The sequence below is a fragment of the Mastomys coucha genome, unplaced genomic scaffold (genome assembly GCF_008632895.1).
Source record: "Mastomys coucha isolate ucsf_1 unplaced genomic scaffold, UCSF_Mcou_1 pScaffold20, whole genome shotgun sequence".
Lineage (NCBI taxonomy): Eukaryota > Metazoa > Chordata > Mammalia > Rodentia > Muridae > Mastomys > Mastomys coucha.
This window is the reverse complement of record NW_022196903.1, coordinates 97,893,456-97,910,721: the sequence shown is the minus strand read 5'-3', so window position 1 is coordinate 97,910,721 and position 17,266 is coordinate 97,893,456. Positions and strand designations below refer to the sequence as shown.

General features: G+C 36.4%; 1 long non-coding RNA gene across 2 annotated transcripts in view; it reads left to right on the top strand.

Annotated features, from left to right (window-relative positions):
* LOC116098281 overlaps positions 1 to 16,110 on the top strand; it is a 93,814-nt gene extending 77,704 nt beyond the window's left edge. For both annotated transcript variants that reach the window (XR_004121778.1, XR_004121779.1), the window contains exon 3: positions 15,887 to 16,110. This is a non-coding gene — a long non-coding RNA (uncharacterized LOC116098281). The remainder of the gene's footprint in view (positions 1 to 15,886) is intronic.
* Positions 16,111 to 17,266: the final 1,156 nt, after the last annotated feature.

The window sequence follows — 17,266 nt, the reverse complement described above, 5'->3', positions numbered from 1 at the left end:
TGGGAAAGGAGATATCATATGACATGTAAATAAAGAAAATATGTAATAAAAAGAAGAGGAGGAAGGACTGAACACAAACTGGAATACTGTTTTTTAGCACAAAGATGTTGAGAGCCTATCTACAAGCTGGATTGATCCCCTAAGAGATCGATGGAGTATGCAAATTCTGAATGGAAGGCTTATGAGAAGGAGTCATGTTCTAGGGTAAAACAGAGATAGATGGTACATGGGCTGAGAAATAGTTGCCCTTGACCTTGAAGTTGGGGACTTTTTCTATTCAGAAAAATTAAATCATAAAGAAGATGGATAGGAAAAGCCTGCAGACATGTTAGATAAAGAAGAATATTGAGAGTACTTTTAGACAGTACCTGACTAGTACAGAAGTAGAGGCTCACAGCCATCCATTGGACTCAGCACAGGATTCCCAATGAAGGAGCTAGAGAAAGGACCCAAGGGGCTGAAGGGTTTGCAGCCACTTTGGACAAACAGCAATATGAACTAACTAGTACCCTCAGAGCTCCCAGGGACTCAACCACAAACCAAAGAGTACACATGGCTGGACTAATAACTCAACAGCATATGTATAGCAGAGGATGGCCAAGTCAATCATCAATGGGAGGAGAGGACTTTCGCTCTTTGAAGGTTCTATGCCCCAGTGTAGAGGAATGCCAGGGCCAGTAAGCAGGAGAGGGTGAGGTGGTGAGCAGGGGGAGGGAACAGGGGTTTGTTTTTGTTTTTGTTTATTTTATTTTATTTTATTTTATTTTATTTTATTTTATTTTTGGAGGGGAACCTGAGAAAGGAGATATTGGATGACATGTAAATAAAGAAAACATCTAATAAAAAAACAAAAAATAAAAATATTCCTGAATATTAATTCAGAAAAAATGTTGAAATTTTCATTAGAAATTATTGTTACTAAGAGAGAGCTAGAGAGAGATAGAGAAAGAGAGAGAGAGACAGAGATATAGAGAGAGACAGAGACAGACAGAAAGAGAGAGGATAGAGGTAGGATATTAAGATGGTTCCATACTGGTATCAGAACCATCTGACAGAAGAAAAAGGAGTAACTATAAGATTTTTATCTCTTCTTTAGAAGCTATCATATTTAATTTTTAAGTGACTTTTAGTATCAGAAAAGCATGAGAAGTCAAATTAGAGTTTAATACTCTTGAGTGCTCACTCTCCAATTATTTTCCCACCTTTTGAGATTTTTCTAAGTAGAAGATTAACAGTTTTCTCAGTGTTGGGAGCACTAAAGTGTGTTTTGGGGATGATGCTAGCACACTTTCCTGAGAATGTGCTGAATGTTCAGAGGTCAAGTTAAAGAGGAAGAAAATAGACTCTCAGCTCTAATCTAGTCCCCTAGGACCTTCCCAAATTTTGCATAATGCCTTACCTTATCTTAAGGAAAAATCTTTGCAATGAGTTAAGCAAGGATTTACTCTTCTTCTTCTTTTTTTTAAATCATGTAAATCTCATTTTTAAAAGAGCTTAATATTTCATTAGGAAAAACCAAAAATATATAAGCCTCAGGAAATTAAGCACAAAGGCTTTAAATGGTCTCTGTGAGAATAGCCTGCAGCCAAGCTTAGGACTCTTCATCTGCTAATCTTAATATTAGCTGACATTAATTTTGAAGTAGTTATTGCTAACATGAATTATGTATAAAAGATTAAACTATATTTATTTGCGTTCTTTAAAATGCAAGGGAAGGGTGTCTCCCTTTGATTTACACACTTAAATACCCCTCTACATTTGTTTGCATGCTTTCCTTTTCAAGAGTCAGCAAAAAAGCATTTGCTCAAGCACACTACACTTTTGTGGGAAATAAGTACTCAAGTCTTGCACATTCCTGGCACGCCAAATTTTATTCTCTTGTTTAACCAATTAGATGCCCAACATTTGGGTGAAGAACTTTAACATATGCCTGAAACAGAAGATAATTTCTAATATGAAAGAAATATCAGAAATATCATTGCTTGTAGCATATGGCATATTTTCTGAAATGAGACTGCTCAGATAAAAATTCCAACAGCATCACTCACTAGGTGTGACCTGGGACAGAGTATTATTGGTCCTACTTTCCTTCCTGGGAGACAAGACAAGTGCTGATTGAATAGTTCTGCCATAAAGATTAAATGAAATGGCATAAGCTAAGTCATAGCATAGAGTAGTATAGTTTTTCCTCTTTTATTTTCATAAAATTTTATTTTCATAATTTAAATAACATCGAAGTACTCCTGAGCTAAATCTCAATTTTTCTTTCTAAAAAATGCAGAGCTAGGTGGCCCTCCTTTCTAGTCCAATAATCCTAAACAGCTAATCTGTTCTATATGTTCCAACACTCATTTCTAAATATGTAATATTTGTATTTTTTCTCACTAGAGCAGAAGCCCCTCAGTGACAAAGAAATTATAATTATGTTATTACCACATATTCTCAGTGTTGAAAATAGCATCCTCAGACTGCCCCACCTTGGGATCCATCACGAGTGCAGCCACCAAACCCAGACACTATTGCTGATGCCAAGAAGTACTTGCTGATAGGAGCACGATATAGGAGCCTTCTGAGAAGCTCTGCCAGAGCCTGACAAATACAGATGGGGATGCTTGCAACCAACCATAGGACTGAGCATGGAGAGAGACCCAATGGAGGAGTTAGGGTAAGGACTCTAGGAGCTGAAGGGGATTGCAACCTCATGCAAAGAACAAAAATATCAACCAACCAGAACCTCCAGAGTTCCCAGGAACTAAACCACCAACCAAAGAGTACACATGGAGGGTCTCACGGCTCCAGCTGCATTAATGGGAAGGGGGGCTCTTGGTCCTGTAAAGACTTGATGCCCCAGTGTAGAAGAATGCTAGGGTGGTGAGGTAGGAGTGCTGGGTAAGTGGGGGAGCATCTTCATAGAGCAGGGGAATGGGGATGGGATGGGGATTTGCAGAGGGGAAACTGGAAAAGGAGACAAGATTTGAAATGTAAATGAATAAAATATCCAAATAAAAAGAAATGTAAATAAATAAAATATAACTAAAAAAGAAAAATAAGGTAATGAACACTATGTAAATATCTATTGAATAAAAGAAGGAAGGAAACATGGGTGGATATAATCACATCCATTCCTGTAAAAATAAAATACAAAAACACTATTTAAAGACAATATCACATATATAACACATCACATGTATGAAAGGAAATAATACACAAACAAATTTTTCTGCTAGTACTTCATCAACCTACTTTCATGATTCAAAATGTAGCAAAAATATACAGATTTCCATAGGATGAACTTCTTCAGGAGAGAAATATATTTTTAATTACATATAAATATTAAACAAATAAATAAGGTAGGAAGCACATAAGATAAAAATCCATTATGTCTTTGTATTTATTTTTTTTGTAGATTTTATCCTTTTTTCAACCCTTCCCTTGTTTCATTTATTCTTGCTTTTTCTTCCTTTTTTGTTCTTTCTCTTTCACTACCTCACACTCCCCCCTCTCTCCTACCTTTATTTGTCTCTTAATTACTTCCTTTCTTTCTTCTCAAATTGTTTTGAGGCATCAGCTTTCTATGTATAAACTAGGTTATCCTCAAGCTGAGTATCATCATGGTTAGTCCTTCATGCTTACAGGTGTATAACACAACTTCTGTCTTTATAAATGTCATTTAGGAAAATTTAGGCTACTCATGTCTATCCACAGCTTCCTCAGAAGTCAAACCCATGGCAGAGGAAAAGAATCATATTCAGCTAGCTGGAGTCTGGTGAGATGCCTGATTCTTCGTTCTGAGAATGAGACCAGTAGCCTTTTTCAGTCAGTACACAGGTTTGCTAACCAACAGTGGCAATAGGAAGGGGATGTTTGAATTATTTACATGATATTTAGTTTTGAAATAAGGGAAGAACACAAAATGGCTGTATATAAAAGGGACGGTAAGAATCCAAATAGCAGATGACACAAATATACATCATCTATAAGTCACTGGTGGTTTAAAAATTCTTAAGTATCTGGAGAACATGCTTAATAGAAATGACAAATTGGAGAAGAAGGTCTGTTAATACAGGTGACCAATTACACAGTTTTTGAACATTATGAATAGGTGTGCTTCATGAATAATAAAACCCACACAACTTTTCATACAAAAACTTGCAAAGGGTTCTTCCTCCAGCTTGTGATTCCTCTCTGTCTGCCACTCCCAGACTTATGCTAGGCATGGAAACATCTCTTGACCTGCTGCACCATTCACACATTTATACAGGAATATTTGGGTGTTTATTATCATAGCATTTAGGATTCCAGAGTATATGTACTTATGGCAACAATTCATCTGAATTTACCTCTGAGAGAGCTAATGTTTTTAGATTCTTGTCATAAGTATTAACGTTACCATTCAGTCTCAAATGCCTCTCAGTCTCTCAGTTCTGGTGAAGACTGTTGTAGCCAATGTAAGATATCATGAGAACAAAAAAATAATAAAAAGGAGAGGAAGATTCCAAAAGAATATACATAGCACAGTGTGCTTGTCCTTTATGCCAGCCTTCTACTGTGAACCACAGGAAGCTGCAGCAATCATCATCACAAGGTTCCAGCTACACACACCTAATCTATAGCCTTGGTGTACCAAAGAGTTGGAAATTCATGAGTCACAAAATTTCAGTAACAGATATATCTAAACAATTTCTCCCTCCCATCCAAAATGCTTTGCATTCTAAAGAACAACATTTGAAACTACTTACCCAGAATTGTCCCCTTCTAAAGGAAATACAGGAACAAAAATAATAGGAAGGACAATATTATCAGTTAACTGGATCTCTCAGAGCTCCCAAGGACAAACCCACCAACCAAAGAGTATATATCCATGGGCTGATCCATGGGTCTCACTACATTTGTAGCAGAGGACTGCCTCATCTGGCATCAAGGGAAGAAGCTCTTGTTCCTGTGGACACATCATGCCCAAGGGAAGGGGTGGTTAGAGCAGTGAGGTGGGAGTGGATGGGTGGGTGGGTGAGCACCCTTTAGAAACAAAGGGGAGAGGGATAGGGTGGAGGGGTCAGTGGAGGGGAGACCAGGAAGGGAGATGACATTTGAAATGTAAACAAATAAAATGATTAATAAGTAAAAAAAAAATAACTTCTAAAATTAAAAGGGAACATGTTTAGCAAAAGAAACCACACAAACTAGGAAGATAAAAAGATATCTGGGCTCCTGAGTAGCAGAGAAGGCAATTACTCTCCTCACCATGCATGATAATCAGAGTTCAGTAAGACAACTGACTCCATCATGTTCTCTGATATCCACAACTTTCCATCCCATATTCAATGACCATACATGCATGTACACACACACATACACACACACACACTATATATATATATATATATACATATATATATACATATATAAAAAAAGCTTGAATTATAAACATGTTAGATCATATATATACACACACGCACATATATATATATATGTATATATATATATATATATAAAAGCTAGAATTATAAACAACATGTTAGATCTAGTATAACTTTTAGTACTTGCCAGAAAGACTAACACTTCTCTCTTCATTGTGCTTTAACTGCATTCTAGACTGAAGGCATAAAAGAAAGGTACACATTATACATCCTCTTGCATACTGACTGAATCTGGACTTAATATCAATTTTATATAAAAGCAAGAGAGACAATTATTTGAGAAAAGGAAGAAAAGTAACAAGAGTGAAGGGACAGAAGAGAAAAATATGGGGTGATACAAGGAAATTGATAAATTTGTGAAACATTATGCTTAAGAATATACATTAGTGATATGCAAAATTCTAATTTAATAATACCCATTTATTTGTTTATATGATTATATTATTTAAATCTAGATAAAATGTAAGCTCTAACCTGCGATAATAAAAGTGAAAAATTGGTATACCTCATATTGTTTTTGAAAAAATAAATAGTCAATATTTCTTAGAGGTATTATGCCACATTTGGGGGTGCAACTTATGGACTTCTTATAATCCATCCTAATTAGACAGCCTTCTCGTTACCTTTCTTTAATCTTCTTTCTCTGTATTTCTCACTCAAAATAATGATCCCTCATTCATTAAAACATAATTAACTGAATAAAAATTACTTCTAACAAGGTGAGCAAGCAGGCTTAACAAAATCAGCCTATTGATTGTCATTTAGCTGGTGTGCAGTAGGGAGGTGATAAACTGCAAGCGGGGTGATCATCTGCCTGCAGGATCATGCGATTTAAATGGTAAGATTATGCCAGGCTTGTGTCTGTAGAAAATGACACTCCTTTAAAATTTCAATTCCAGCTCCTCCAGTGGCAGCAATGACCATCATCAATATGAGAAAATGTTCAGGATCACAGGAAATGCTGTCTTGCGTTTTTCTTCCTTCCCGATACTGCTCTGTGCTTTCCCAAATGAGATAGCTGAGTAGTTGCTGGATAGTTTCCTAATGATTAAGGATGCTCTCCACGCTAAGCCATATGTTTTGCTGCTGGTATGTTGGGAACCTAATGAAAAGACAGATACCTCTCTACAGGAGAACTGTGTTTAGCCAATGCCCTTTCCCCTCATTCTGATTAAATCAGGAAGCTTAAAAGAGTTTTGCCTTCATGATACAAGTAGTTTGAGCCCTATTGGCATTGAGTTTAAACACTGCAGACAAAATATTAGTTTTGGATCCGGAGTGTATTCATAGCCCAGACTGTCTCCAACAAGCTTATCTGGAAGACTCTGTTTATGTGAAAGAAATTGCTATGATCAATCACTCTGCCGTGAGGGTTCAAGCAGAATGCTGAATTGAGAAATGTTTTCCATTGGCCCTGTTCAGCAAGAGACAGGAGCTCTACAAGTGAGCAGTTATAAATACCCAGCAAGGAAAGTACAATTTATGTTCTAGACTTTTTTTTCAGTTGTTGTTATGAGACCTCATGTTTTGGGATCATTTTTTTTCTCCCCTCTAACTCATATTATGCAGTCTCCACAGACAAGAAGGCAATTGCAGATGCCCAACCTTGGCTATATAAGTATTTTTGAGGCTTATATTTTTCATGAAATATAAGGAAAAATCTCTGAAATTCTCAATGTGTTCTGTAGAAATGAATTCCATTTCTTTTCTTTATCCAAAGCTACATGAGGGCAGCCAGAATCATTATCACCATTTCATAAGTACACTAAGAAACAGGACATTTGTGTTAGAGAAATCTCTTCAAAGCATTTGCAAAGAGAAGAAATGGAAAAAGAATCCTGATTTCCAGATATGATGATGAATCATATGGCCGAAAACCATTTCCTGATGTGTTTCTATTTGAACCAGTACCATTTCATACACTAGGGTAGGTTTTTGAAATTGCACACAGTGAACAACTGTGAGCACTTTTGTGGAGTTTGAAGCAGACAACCTTTTGATATTCTGATCTCACATCACTCTCTCTGTTTTTCTAACCAACTGTATTAGTTTCTTTTTCTATTCCTGTGATTAAATACAGGCTTCTTTATGGCTCTTCACTTGAGTGCACTGTCTATCACGGTAGGGAAGGCATCGTTGGTAGAAGTCATCCTAGCTATAACATCATGAATGTGTGGCAGCTGGTCATGTTGCTTGCACTGATCAAAAGCAGGAGGCAATGAGTGCTGATACTCATTTTCTAATTTTTTTCCTTTTTAATTAGAAAAGGACCATAGTTCCTGGAGCAGAACAACTTGTTGAAGGTAGAACTTTTCTCTTTTATCAAATTTCTTGGGGAACACTCCAACAGATATACAGTTGTTTCCTAGATGAAACCTGAACCTAGGTACTTCCAAACTTTGCTTATCCAGATATGTAGAAATACGTGAAGATCTACTCTCCAGCTATTTTGAGGTTCTCAGTGTTCTTGCAGTATATTCATATTTCATACCCTTATACTTAAACTCACCCTTCTCTTTGTAAAGGACACTTCTTACTTTAGAGAAGTACTCTGAATATATTCTTATATTGCTTGTCAGCTTCATGAACATTTTTGACCAATATAAATGTCAGCTTTGTCTGGGTATTCAAAGACCTCTAGTATCTTGCTCCAAATTTTTTTCCAGTCTTCCTTGGGTCTGTACATTTTTAATAAAGCTGTGTAGCCCATCCAAATAATTTCAAGTTTATGGCTCTCCTATTTTCTTTTCCAAATAAAAAAGCTCTTTATTGCACTTAAATTTAGCCTCCAAGCAATGTTATGATCTCAGCTTTTGAGCTGAGAAAATCATTCAATTGGTAAAATGCATACATTGGAAGAACTAGACCCTGAGCTCTTTACAAACTCTCTCCCTCTCTCCTTCCCTATCTCTGTCTCTTTGTCTCTGTCTCTCTCTGTCTCTGCCTCTCTCTCTCTCTGTCTCTCTCTCTCTCTCTCTCTCTCTCTCTCTCTCTCTCTCTCTCTCTCTCTCTCTCTCTCTCTCTCTCTCTCTCTCTCTCTCTCTCTCTCTCTCACACACACACACACACACACACAAACACACAAACACACACACGCACATCTAAAAGCTCTACTATAATGCCAGTGCCAATAAAATGAAAGCATGTACATTCTGAAGTTTAATGGTCATCAAGCCCATACTGCTTGGCAAATCCCAGGCCAGTGAGAGATCCTGCCTCTCTGATAAATGAAAATAGATAACACCAAAAGTTGCTCTATGGCCTTTGAACACCTGCACTCACACATTCATGTGCATCTCCATATACATACACAAGCACACAAATATTCATACTCACAAGGTCTCAGTGCATCATGACACATCTGTCTATCTTGAGAGAGTAAACATCTGCCTTTCCATAGCATCAATTATCTCACTTTTAAAAGCCAACTGGAGGTTTCTCTAGCTTGCCCAACTGGGAGACCCACTTCACACCCATGTCAGAGTACTCCCTGATTGGTCCTGATTTATATATTACATTTCTTCTAAATGACATTTGTTAAAGAACTGTTCTATTTTACTAAGTCCATTGAAACCATCTAAACATACTTAGCATAGTTCCCAATATCTCAATAAATTCCTTCCTCTATTGATAAGGTAGTAACTTTGTTTATGAAAATTGAGATTTGCTAGTTAATGTTTTATTTTCATTCCACACATATGTATTTATAAAGCAGTCAACTAGTGATACAGCGTTGGGTTTGACAGTTTTTATAACATGATCAGCAATGTATATTTTTTTTCTTGTTTTCTTGACCCAGTATCATCTAGATTGAAAGATTTACCTTTCTCACCTTGTCCATGAACTGGCCCTGTCTCTGTGCCCAGGAGGATTCTTACTCCAAGCTTTGTTGACCCCTGTACTTTTTTCTTTATGAATGATTTAGTAAGGTCTTCCCTACACAATTTACTTTTATCTTGCTTAACTCAATATGGACTTCATATTCTGGACAATTCTAAATTAACACATTGTTGAAAAATCAAAATACTAAGAAACAAAACACATCAATAAACAGTGAATATAATTAGGCTGCACATTTGTTACAAGGAGCCAAAGAGTTCAAAGGCCCATTTACTTCCTCATTGACATGTGTACAAAAAATAATAGTACTACAAGTATAGCATAGTGTCATTAGAAATCATTTGATGGCTTTTTCTCCCAGTCATTTTTGGTTCTATACTAGGTCTCTGATCTACCTAGCTATGGATCTTGGCCATCCAGGCAATGTTAGGCTATTGTATCAAATACTCAAGGAAATATATCTCTGACTTCTGTAAGAATGTCCATTTAGAATGTATTATTCCCTGTGAGTTCAATAAAAGCCAGCATCTCTCTTGTGTTACGTTTAATTTGTAAATTACATCCCACAAGTTCTTTGCCACCTTTACTCTTGTATTTCTAGAACTAATGACAGGTTTTAGGTCAAGGGATTTTGTGACTGGATTGGGGTTGATGTCTCAGTCCCTCCATTGGAAATCTGACCTAGTTACATAACATGTCCTGTTCAGACTCCATATCCCCCATTACTAAGGGTCTTTGCTAGGGTCACCCTTGTAGATTCCAGGAACTTTCCACCACACTAGGTTTCTATCTAGCATAACTGTAATCATAGACTTCATGCAGCAACTAATAGGAGCACATGCAGAAAACCACAGCCAAACAGAAGAATCCCAGGGAATCCCACAGAAGGTGAGGAAGTATTTGAGGAGTCAGTAGGACCAAGGGGACTACAAAAGCATGGCCCACAGAATCAACAAACCAGAGCTAAAAGCAGATCTCAGAAACTGAAGCAAAAATCAGGGAGCTCGTATGCATCTGACCTAGTCCTCTGTATGTATGTTTTGGTTGTATAACATGGTCTTCTTTTGGCCTTCTAACAGTAGAAGAGTGGTGTCACTCTGACACATTTCTGTACTTTTGGGATCCTTTTGCTCCTACTAGGTTGGCTTGTCCAGTCTTGTTAAGAAAGTATGTGTTTTCTTTGATTATAACTTGTTATGTCATGTTTGGTTAATATCCCTCGATAGCTTACTAGTTCCTGAAGGGAAGTAGAGGAGTAGTTGACTAGATGTGAGGGAACATAGTGGGGAACTGGGAAGGCAGAAAGGAAGGGAACTGCAAATGTAATACGAGCAAGAAAAATTTAAAAATTACAAAAGAGTACTATTAGTATCCATCATTCCTAGAATCTAAACTTTAATACCTGCTACTAAAGTAGCTTAAAGAGTTATATACAGTCTAGCAGCCAATAGTTCTTTAATGTGTATCATTAATTCCAATTTAGAACCTACCAGAACCTCTGATATTCATCCTTATTCAGATGGGACGTTCTACCTCTAGTGTGCCCACATTTCTTATGACAGCTTTCAAGCAGGCCAGGCCTGAGGGCTTTCTTTTGTCTCCCTCCTCCTTCTTTTTGAGCCCTATCCAGAACATAAATGATGACGTTGTATGGCAGATGTTTCCTAGGAAGACACAACACACCCAACTGCTCATCCAAAAAAGGTAGCCAGCAACAGACCAAATTAATAACTGCACCAATGCATTGCTTACTGAAACAAGTAGGTTGGTTTTTTGTTTTTGTTTTTGTTTTGTTTTGTTTTGGATGGGGGTATTGGTGTTAACCTATAGGAATATGAGAGAAGGATTAATTATAAAAGCAGAAACAACTCAAGGACAGCTGCAACACCAAAGTCTTCCATAGTATGCAGGAAGGTTCACAAAAGCTGAGCTCCTAGTGTGCACTGCACAGCAGGCAGGCAGAAAGATTGGATAGTCCTTTCCAGGTGGCTGAGTGGTCTGAGCCTTTTCCAGTCAGTTCAGTTGGCCTTTGCTTTTGTTCAGTTTTGTTGTTGCTCAGTTTGTTGTCAGGAGTTCTCTGCTTCTCCCAGATGACTGGCCTATTACACTGACTCTCAGTAGTCTTTTCTGGTTTTCTACACTGAAACATGGAGTGGCTAGTGAATCTGGTCAGTTTTAAGGATTTCCTGGAGCTATGTTGAGTTATTTACTTTCTATTTTAATGAGCTTCCCTGCAGTATACAAAACGTTTCAGTCTTGGGGAAAAATGTTAAAAAGCACATGATAACCCATTCTTGCTATCCAGCTCAATGATAACTAGCTTTTAACTTGTTTTCTTTAAGTTTTATTATATTTACATGGTGCCTTAAAAATAGTACTGGTTTTTTATTTGTTTGTTTGGTTAGATGGTTTGGGGTTTTTTGGTTTTGTTTTTGTTTTTTTATGGTTTTTGTTTTGTTTTGTTTGGATTTTGGTGATGTTCTTTGGCACTCAAATAAGAAAGCAAGCCTGGGCTTAGTTTTTATTAGTTCTCTACTTGTAATTATAAATCCCAAACAACTGATTAAAATAGAGATTTCCATTTCTCAGGATTTGATTCAGTGGGTTGGCTCCATTATTCTGCCCCAGGATTTATCTCTGAGCACTCTAACTTGGATATAGCAAGTAGGATTTTTGGGAAATAGAATCAACAGTGATGATTGAAACACATAGACCCTCCCGCTTCCCATCTAGTCCTTTAGTTCATAACATAATAGTACTATTGCAGCAAAGACAGAATCAAAAATAAGACAGAAATCACACATTGCCTCTCTGACTCATTTTATTGTACAATGTAATTTACAAATTAAACGTAACACAAGAGAGATGCTGGCTTTTATTGAACTCACAGGGAATAATACATTCTAAATGGACATTCTTACAGAAGTCAGAGATATATTTCCTTGAGTATTTGATACAATAGAAAGCATAATATACTAGCCACGGAGATTCACCAACCCCTTAGAGTCCCTCTTCCCTCTTTTCTTTCTTCCTCTTTTTCCCTCCCTAAATCCCTCTCTCCTTCTTTCCCTTACTGCCTTTTTAAAATGTGTTTCCCTTCCATTCTCCCTGTTCCCCACTTTCTTTCTGATTTTCAGTATTGATATAGATAATTATCATATGCTCCCCTTTAAATAATTTAAGGTATAGATCTGAATTGCTATACAAAACAGGCTGAAGGAAATTATTGTTTTCTGTTTTGAGAATATTAGAAATAATTTCTAGAATTTCCAGTTATTTTTGACAGTAAAGTCATATTCCCTGTTAAATTTATGTGAATATTTTTACATGTAAAAAACAAACAAACAGAAAGCCACAACTGAAAGGTTTGGGTTTTGAGAGGAGAACAAGACAAGGTCTTACTTTCTGGGTACAGTTTCATCAGACAACGATGAGGAATAAGAGTTTGAGTTAAGGGGCATAGAGCCAGGGCAAGCAATGGTAAGAGAATCTAATTTAATTTTTTATATATGTAAGACAAAGAAGAGTAATGAATAAATACAAATGATATTATAGAAAAATGAAAGATATGAAGCTACCAAATAATTTCTATATTTCCCACAATGGACACTGCGAAGTCTTCACAAAATACTAAATAGCATAGATAAAACAATAGACATCAGGACTGACAGGAATAAACTAATCATACAGTGGATCATGTAAAGGAGATGACCATTTATTCTGGCATTTTCAATACCAGAAAGAAAGAGGAAAAGGGATAAAAAAAAGAAGGAAATATGAGAAGAAGAAAAGAAGAAAGGAAGTCAATAAAGAAGAAACGTAAAGGAAGGAAATGGTTTGGGAGAAAGGCAAGAGGATGTAAAAGAGGGACTATCAGATTGTGTAACCCCTGAGCCATTTAGGAGAAGATACAAGTAAAAATACTATTTCAGCACTAAGGTGGCATACGCCCTTAATCCCAGCACTTGGGAGGCAGAGGCAGGTGGATTTCTGAGTTCAAGGACAGCCTGGTCTATAGAGTGAGTTCCAGGACAGCCTGGACTAACCAGAGAAACCCAGTCTTGAATAACAAAAGACAAAACAACAACAAAAAAAAAACACAAAAAAAAAAAACAAAAAAAGAAAAGAAAACAAACAAAAAAGTGAAGCTCATATTTTAGAAACTTTGTTGGCTTCATCATACAGACAAGCTTCAAAAAATAATATTAGATCATACAGTTAACTATCTTGTCTATGGTCACACAGGTTGAAAGGCTGAAGTAGGATCTACACATTGAGAGTTTGACCTTGATCAAACAATTCACACTTCACCTGCTATACTTACAAAGTATGTTCCTGAGTTTTTCTGATACTAAAAAAGTAATAATGTATTAAGACTAGCATTAAAATCTTTATATTGGATACCCTCAACTTAAATGTTTATTTTTATGTTTATTTTTTAAATCTTTCATTCTTGGGGCTAGATAATTTATCTGCAAGAATACTCACTTTCTTCACCTTATCAACCATATGATCTTTTGATCCTAGTCACTCCTGGTGTTTACTGATTAAATTTTATTATATAATAATGTTGCATGACTTTCCAGTGTCCATTATATTAAGTATAGAATCCTTATTGTAACTCACAGACTCACACACATATACACAGCATCACCAATGCTCTTTACATCACATCAAATTTTTAAAGACTAGTGTCTTTCCAGTTGTCCAAAGGGCATGGTTATATCCTCTTAGTAGACATACAGATCTGTATAAGGTCTGGTTGTGTTGGCAACTAGGCTGCTATAAGAAAGGGTCAACAGCTCTGGGGCTGGAACAACAGAATCGTCTAGCATACAGTTTTGGAGATCGAGCAAAGTTTCTGAAGGATTTTCCTTTTCCTGAAAGATAGGAGTCATATTGAGTTGGTTTCGCCCCAGAAGCTTTGCTTTAAATTAACTGATTCTGTAATGATCCCTGTCAATAATAAAGCCGTTCTATGATGCAGTAGGAGTCAGGACGTCAACATACATAATGAGGAGGCATCATTCAATGTAACACTGTCCCAGCCTGGTTTTTGTTTGTTTGTTTTTGTTTTTTGCTTAATCTCTCAAATTTCTCTTTAAGTTATATTCTGTGAAGTGGATATCTGTGTCTCTATCCCACATTATCCCAAATCCCACCATTTTTCAATCCTGACATCACCATTGCTTTTTGTTCTTCATTACACAACGTTCACAATCAGACCGTTCTCCATTCCCCGGACCTTTTGAAATGGTTATACATTTCTAAGTGAGCTCCAGTGATGTTGTGAAAATTTATTTGCCAGTGTTTGTATCTGTCAAGTCATGTATTAGTTCTAATGTATAAGGGAATGGATAGCATTGGTAGTGAGATGTTCAGGTCTAATGTATACAAAATGTTTAAATGTATTTAAAATAGAACTTGTCTGTAAATGATCTGCCCTGACCATATCAGTTTACTGATAAAGATAAGCATATATAGAACTCTAGTTAGGCACACAGAGACAATCTTGAGAGACCAGATGACTCATCTTTTTAGATGACACTGAGCCATGGAATAGCATTTCCAGTTCAACAATAGCAACAAAGGTACTAATACTTTATATTAACCTACATTACCATGCACTATATTAAGACATTTATTTTTTATCTTGATAATCATCTAGTGATATCTGTTATTTGATCCCAGATTATAGCTAGGAAAACTGACCCTGATGTATTAAATGCATTCTCTAAGCTCTGACTGACTGACATCAGCCTCCATATCTCTTGATCTGAGTGGCCTTACCCTAATGTTAGGAGTTTTCCAGGAAGGGTGTCTATGCTCTGTTGATCAGTGTTTTCTATGAAAATTTGCAGCCTGCTCTCATGATTGTAGCATTTTTTCAAGCCCTGGTCAATGCAGTTTAGATTCGGATGGTTTAATTTTCCATTGATGTGATACGTTGATGAACCAAAACCTTTCTGTCATTTAATAAAAAGGGCAGCTTTTCTTAGCTTTAGGAGTGGGGTGTCAAAAGACTGACATTGGATGATGCTTTCTTGGTGTTAACTTAGAATCTGTCCATCATCTGAACTTCCATTACATCCATTTAGCTAGACTTTATTACCACCCTCTCTCTTTTTTTTAAATCAAAGATGAGAAAAGAATATGCAACCAAGCAAACAAACAAAAACACTAACAACAACAACAACAATCTCTGTTTTTATCAAACTTACAAATTACAAACCACTCACAGAATAACAACACTAAATTTTATTGATTCCTGGTGGAGTGAGTACATGTTTAATCATTAGTGAAATTATATGAGAAGTGAGTAATTCAAGTTGAGTTCCAGGTATACATTAATGAAAAATGTTCTTTTGGTCTGTTACTTTATTAATGAGCTATTGAAATTCTCGTCACTCCTCAGTGCCCACATAAATAATCTCTTAAAGTCAGTCCAATTATTTTAATTGCAATTAATCTCTTTTCTAGAACACATTTCCCTTCATAGTTTTTGTTATCTTCTTATACATTTTAAGCGTTCCAGTATTCTAGAAATTTGTCAGTTTTTGTACTCATTCTAGGTCAATTAACAATATTGCTTTCCTTAGTAATTATTTCTTTCCTTGGTTTCTTGCCAGGTCATTTTAACGTGAACTAGGATGTTTAAGAAAGAACATTGTCCGAAGGCTAATTGTCCAATTCGAACCAACTTTTGTCGTTAACCAGTAAACATCATTCTAAAACACTGCTTAAAGGATATTTCTCACACCTTTAAACCTAAATTCAATGTAGTCTCATTGCTTCTGTGTATTAAAAGTTATAATACTTCAGCGTGCAATAAAAATTCTTTATCTTAATGCTATGTCATTGACTCTTGGGCTTGCAGAACAAAAATAGAATACTAATTCATATTGGATCTTATCATGGCACATTTCAGAGATTATGAAAATGAGGACCAGAAATATTGTTTAACTGTTTAGACATTTAAATGGTTTCTATGCATATAATTGGAGCAACAGCTGCAATGGCAGAGAATAATCTATAAAGATGCTAACAAAGCTGCCTTAATTAAGGGCACTGATGAGTTGGCTCTTTCAACAGAGATGAAAGAGTCATGTCCCTGGACTTAATCTAGTTGGTTTCCTTGTCATTCATCCATGTTAATCCAAAGTGGTCATCAGCCCCCTGAAATCTCTTCAACTGGCAAAACCCAATTGTTCTAACATTTATCTATCTCCAGTAGTACATATGCCCATATCTTGGTTTTTTTTTATATGTTTTTCATTCTCATAGGTATTATTAAACCAGAAATAGGATTCCTAGGTCATATGGTAACTTTTAGTGAGGTTTTTGAGGAAGACCATGATTTTGTTTTTTGTCTTTCTTCTCTTTCTTTTTTTTTTTATTTTAGATATTTTCTTTATTTACATGCGAATTTCTCCATTCCCAGTTTCCCCTCCGAAAAACAAAGAAACAAACAAAAACAACAAAACAAACCCCTGTTGCCTCCCCCTTCCCCATGCCTGCCACCCCGCCCTCTCCCACTTTCTGACCCTGGCATTCCCCTACACTGGGGCTCAGAACCTTCACAGGGCCGAGGTCCTCTCCTCCTACTGATGATCGATTTTGCAATCCTCTACCATATCTTGTATCCATGCCTATTGAAGGCATAATTGAGAACCCTAGTAGTTCCTGTTATATTCTGAGTGTCTCTACCAACATTGTTGGAACTCCATTTTATTATTTTATCCTACATATCTCACTTAGCATGAACTTTTTTTTTTCATTTAGCTTTGTTCTTAACTCTGACCCCTCTCATATGAGACAAGTCAAATAAATAGGACCAACACTGAGAATATTAAATGCATTGTGACTCAATTACTTGTAAGAACATCAATTTCATGTCTCATGTAATTCACCACCTGTGCTATCTGAGATCCCTTGGTCTATCATGAAGTAGTGTGTAGGAAGCAAATGACTGCTTCCCAGTGTGAAGTCCTGTCACTGGAATTATTTAA